Source organism: Nylanderia fulva, unplaced genomic scaffold (genome assembly GCF_048542155.1).
Source record: "Nylanderia fulva isolate GAGA-0341 unplaced genomic scaffold, ASM4854215v1 Scaffold571, whole genome shotgun sequence".
NCBI lineage: Eukaryota > Metazoa > Arthropoda > Insecta > Hymenoptera > Formicidae > Nylanderia > Nylanderia fulva.
Window position 1 is genome coordinate 49,654 of NW_028190667.1, and position 5,622 is coordinate 55,275.

General features: G+C 54.7%; 1 non-coding gene and 2 pseudogenes across 1 annotated transcript; all 3 read right to left on the reverse strand.

Moving 5' to 3' along the window:
* Positions 1–1,412, reverse strand: part of LOC146720987 (large subunit ribosomal RNA) — a 4,832-nt pseudogene extending 3,420 nt beyond the window's left edge.
* Positions 1,413–2,444: 1,032 nt separating this feature from the next.
* LOC146720988 (5.8S ribosomal RNA) lies at positions 2,445–2,599 on the reverse strand. The gene has a single exon (XR_014925820.1). It is a non-coding gene; the product is annotated as a 5.8S ribosomal RNA (ribosomal RNA).
* Positions 2,600–3,409: 810 nt separating this feature from the next.
* LOC146720989 (small subunit ribosomal RNA) lies at positions 3,410–4,138 on the reverse strand (annotated as a pseudogene; the record flags this gene model as incomplete).
* Between the last annotated feature and the right edge of the window lie 1,484 nt (positions 4,139–5,622).

Sequence of the window (5,622 nt, forward strand, 5' to 3'; positions counted from 1 at the left end):
CAGAGATCTCACCCATTTAAAGTTTGAGAATAGGTTGAGGTCGTTTCGGCCCCAAGGCCTCTAATCATTCGCTTTACCAGATGAGACTCGCGCGCGTTCCGTGCGGAACGGCCGAGTGCCAGCTATCCTGAGGGAAACTTCGGAGGGAACCAGCTACTAGATGGTTCGATTAGTCTTTCGCCCCTATACCCAGTTCCGACGATCGATTTGCACGTCAGAATCGCTACGGACCTCCATCAGGGTTTCCCCTGACTTCGTCCTGACCAGGCATAGTTCACCATCTTTCGGGTCCCAACGTGTACGCTCTGGGTGCGCCTCTTCTCGCGATGAGAACGAGACGCCCCGGGAGTGCGAGGCCGCATCGCGACGCGGCCCATCCTCCCTAGGTCGACGGCCAGGGCCGACCTTCACTTTCATTACGCCTTTAGGTCTCGCGACAAGTCCCAATGACTCGCGTACATGTTAGACTCCTTGGTCCGTGTTTCAAGACGGGTCCTAAGAGTACCCAAAGCAGTAGCGTCGCCGACCGGTATCGGTCTCCCGCGAGACCGCGGGAGACGTTCGCAGGCCTGTCGAAGGTGTACCGTACTGTAACCAACAGCGGGCCAGGACCGGGGACGGCGCGAAGTCCGTAACCTCCGAGTACCGTGGCGCGCGCTTGCGACGGTCTCGACGCACCGTGAATAGTGCGGCCTGATACCTTGCGCGTACCGCCGAGCAGCCGGCCGGGCGACCGAGGGTTTGTCGCGTGCCGTTTTACCGGCGACGCGACAGACACCGCACCCGGGCCGTAGACCGACACCCAGCGGGTCGCGACGTTCTACTTGGGGAGAAGTGCACGACGACGAGCGCCGGACATCGGCGCACGGTAGCGTGCCCGCGCGCGAGCCGCAAGGACTCCGCGGGACATCGCCGACCGACGCGAAGCCAGCGCCGCTGACGATGAATCTCCCCGTTCGATCTTTTGGGTTTCTTAGGTTTACCCCTGAACGGTTTCACGTACTCTTGAACTCTCTCTTCAAAGTTCTTTTCAACTTTCCCTCACGGTACTTGTTCGCTATCGGTCTCGTGGTCGTATTTAGCCTTAGATGGAGTTTACCACCCACTTAGAGCTGCACTCTCAAGCAACCCGACTCTAAGGAGAGATCCTCCCGAGGCGCGCACCGGTCGCTACGGGCCTGGCACCCTCTACGGGTAAGTGGCCCCATTCAAGATGGACTTGGACGCGACGCGGCACCTCGGGATAAGCGGATCCTCCCAAACACCACATTTCCCTGCGGCGGAACCGCGGGATTCGGTGCTGGGCTCTTTCCTGTTCGCTCGCCGCTACTAAGGAAATCCTGGTTAGTTTCTTTTCCTCCGCTTAATAATATGCTTAAATTCAGCGGGTAATCTCGCCTGCTCTGAGGTCGTCGCATAGTGAGTTTTCGTAGCCGTTTGCCTCCTCCGCGTCGCTCATCGTCGTCTCTCCTCTATAATATATATTATAAGAGGGAGAGAGAGAGAGCGTCGAACGAGAGAGCAGCAGCGGCAGCACACGAAATACGCGAGAAGGCAAATCGCCGGGGCGCTAACCGCACACACACTCGTTGGTGGTAATGGAGACGATATATCGCGGGGTTCGAGATTCTCGGCTCTCCCTTCTCTTTTATATACGAAATTCGGGCGGAATCGATTCGACGAGTACACGACGCGGCGCGCCGGTCCCCTTTTTTCGCTTTACGAAAATTTCGTGGACTCGGACACGCGGTCGGCTCGCGATTCAAAACCCTTCTCCGTAAAGAGGTAAAGGATTACGAATGCTCTCTCCGCCGGACGACGACGCGCCGTATATTTCTCCGTAATACCGTTATGTGTGCGGGCAAGGGCGCCTCGGCATAAGACGCGCGAGCGCTATCGCACCGAGAGACGCGGCACAGAGTGCGAGAGCAGTCCGGTCAGTCTGTGTGATGTACGGAGAGGAGAGACGGTGAGACAAGCGCTACCTACTTTCGGGAGACAACGACGCACGCGCCGCTCTAGGGAAAGCGGTGCCATTCACCGTCCTGACCCTTTTTTTGGCCGTTTGTTGCTCCCTTCGCGCGCGCTCTTACTCTCATCCCATTTCTCCTCGGCTCTCGCGTACACACACGACTTGGATACACAAACACGCTCCCCCTCTTAATTCGCGCAGCATTCTCTGGGCGCGCGTTCGCCAACGTTTTACACGCTTGTGCGCTTCTCCTCCTCATTATTATTATTTCGGTGTGTCATTTCAGACGACGCCAGGATTTGCACCGCGGCCGGTCGGCGCGGCACAGACACCTCGGGCGAACGTCCAACGATCGCTCGTACGCCCATTGTAAGCGTTGCACAGGGCACAGGCGACGCGCGCGCCATTCTCTGGTCGCCCGCGTCGTGGCCGTGCGCGCTTTTCGGACGCAAGCAGTTTAGGGGTACTAAAACGACCCTCAGCCAGGCGTGGTCCGGGAATTGTATCCGTGGACCGCAATGTGCGTTCGAAATGTCGATGTTCATGTGTCCTGCAGTTCACAAGTTGACGCGCAATTAGCTGCGTTCTTCATCGACCCACGAGCCAAGTGATCCACCGTTCAGGGTAATCGTTCGAAATTTTTGCGTTCGCGAAGAAACGCGCTTCTCGTTCAACCATCGTGGTCTCTTCTCTCGGACGAGAGAGAGAGAGAATAATCGTGGTGGCTCTTCGATCAGCCTGTCCGCGCGCGTCCGAGGACGCGCGCGGACCGCCGCCTCCCGCCAGGGAAGGCTACGGCACAAAGATAGAGTTGTGTGTTTCTCGTTCGGAGCGTCTCTCCCGCAACGGGAGAGCCGGGGCGGAAGCTCTTTGAAGAAACCGTCGGACCGACACAGTTGACAGATTGGTCGAAATATCATCGATCCCTTCTCTGTGTTATATATATATTATAATAATATATGGGGGTCCTCTCGCTCGGCACTCGCGGTCGCACACCGTGTGTTCTCGGCACGTTGACCGCTGCCCCGCGACAACGGGGAGGGCGCGCGTCGACGAACGTCGTGGGTGCTGCACACACGCGTGCGCGGGCATAGGTTACCACCGGTTCGCGCTCAACGCCGAATCGACGCTCTGTGTGTGTGTGGCCGGAGAATGGCACACACACGAGCGTGATCGCGAAGCGTCTCGCTCCGAATCGTCGTCGAACACCGCCGGGCGCGCTGCTCTGCTTGCCGACTACTTTCGGTCAGAGAGGCGCGACGGCGTCCGTCGTTATATCAAAACACAACCAACAAATTCCGTCAAATCCGTTATTTTCTTTTTCTCTGAGAGCGCCTTTTCAGCGCGTCCATTCAGTCGCCGACTGCTGCGAGCGCGCGTCTCTCCCAAAAGAGAGGACTCTCGACGCAGAGCAGGACCTCCGGAACGTTAATGATCCTTCCGCAGGTTCACCTACGGAAACCTTGTTACGACTTTTACTTCCTCTAAATGATCAAGTTTGGTCATCTTCCCGGCAACATCGGCAATGCCGAGACATTGCCGCGCACCAGTCCGAAGACCTCACTAAATCATTCAATCGGTAGTAGCGACGGGCGGTGTGTACAAAGGGCAGGGACGTAATCAACGCGAGCTTATGACTCGCGCTTACTGGGAATTCCTCGTTCATGGGGAACAATTGCAAGCCCCAATCCCTAGCACGAAGGAGGTTCAGCGGGTTACCCGGGCCTTTCGGCCAGGGAACACACGCTGATTCCTTCAGTGTAGCGCGCGTGCGGCCCAGAACATCTAAGGGCATCACAGACCTGTTAATGCTCAATCTCGTGCGGCTAGAAGCCGCCTGTCCCTCTAAGAAGATTTGTTTGTACGTTGGTAGTAAAAACCCGCCAGCCGAAGCCGGGGGCCTTCGCGATACCATAAGGTACGCCTATTTAGCAGGCTAGAGTCTCGTTCGTTATCGGTATTAACCAGACAAATCGCTCCACCAACTAAGAACGGCCATGCACCACCACCCACCGAATCAAGAAAGAGCTATCAATCTGTCAATCCTTCCGGTGTCTGGGCCTGGTGAGGTTTCCCGTGTTGAGTCAAATTAAGCCGCAGGCTCCACTCCTGGTGGTGCCCTTCCGTCAATTCCTTTAAGTTTCAGCTTTGCAACCATACTTCCCCCGGAACCCAAAAGCTTTGGTTTCCCGGAAGCTGCCCGCCGAGTCATCGGAGGAACTTCGGCGGATCGCTAGCTGGCATCGTTTATGGTTAGAACTAGGGCGGTATCTGATCGCCTTCAAACCTCTAACTTTCGTTCTTGATTAATGAAAACATTTTTGGCAAATGCTTTCGCTTCTGTCCGTCTTGCGACGATCCAAGAATTTCACCTCTAACGTCGCAATACGAATGCCCCCATCTGTCCCTATTAATCATTACCTCGGGGTTCCGAAAACCAACAAAATAGAACCGAGGTCCTATTCCATTATTCCATGCACGCAGTATTCAGGCGAAGGTAGCCTGCTTTAAGCACTCTAATTTGTTCAAAGTAAACGTACCGGCCCGACTCGACACTCAGTAAAGAGCACCGCGACGGGATATTAGTTGGGCCGCCCCTCGCGAGGCTAAGCCCACCGGTAGGACGTCCCACATCACGCCAGTTAAACACCGCGAGCGGTGAACCGACGGTGTGCGACACAGATTCAACTACGAGCTTTTTAACCGCAACAACTTTAATATACGCTATTGGAGCTGGAATTACCGCGGCTGCTGGCACCAGACTTGCCCTCCAATGGATCCTCGTTAAAGGATTTAAAGTGTACTCATTCCGATTACGGGGCCTCGGATGAGTCCCGTATCGTTATTTTTCGTCACTACCTCCCCGTGCCGGGAGTGGGTAATTTGCGCGCCTGCTGCCTTCCTTGGATGTGGTAGCCGTTTCTCAGGCTCCCTCTCCGGAATCGAACCCTGATTCCCCGTTACCCGTTCCTCATCGGAGGAACTTCGGCGGATCGCTAGCTGGCATCGTTTATGGTTAGAACTAGGGCGGTATCTGATCGCCTTCGAACCTCTAACTTTCGTTCTTGATTAATGAATGAGGGAGAGAATGAGAACGTTGCGGAAGTGAGTGAGATAGCGTGTATGAGAGTAATTGGTGCGAGACTCCGTAAATTCCTGTTTACGGAGACGAACAAAATTTCTAAGAGTGCGAGTGAGAAAATACTGGACATTGTGGGAGAATATGAGGAACAGATGATGAAAATGTTCTGCAAAAACGAGAGAATACAGGGGAAACTGGATGAGTGTATGCGTCGAGCGAGTCGGGATTTAGCCTACGGCGGAAGTGGAATAAACTATGCAAGCGTGAGTGCGAAAAATGTTGAAAAGAGCGTGATTGAAAAGTTACAGGAAGTGAATGTGAAAACGAGTGAAAACGAAAGAGAAGAGTTATGCGGTAATAGTGAGAGCGGATGATGCAAGTGCGAGTGTGACAAGTGAGGAAGTAAAGGAGAGAATGATGAAGCATGTGAGCAAGTCACTGAATGTGCGTGTGAAAGCGGTGAGGAAAGTGAGGAATGGAGGTGTAGCGATTGAGACGATGAGCGAGAGTGAGTTGAAAAGAATAAGAGAGTGTGGTCAGTTTAAGAATGCTGGCCTAAAGGTTGAGC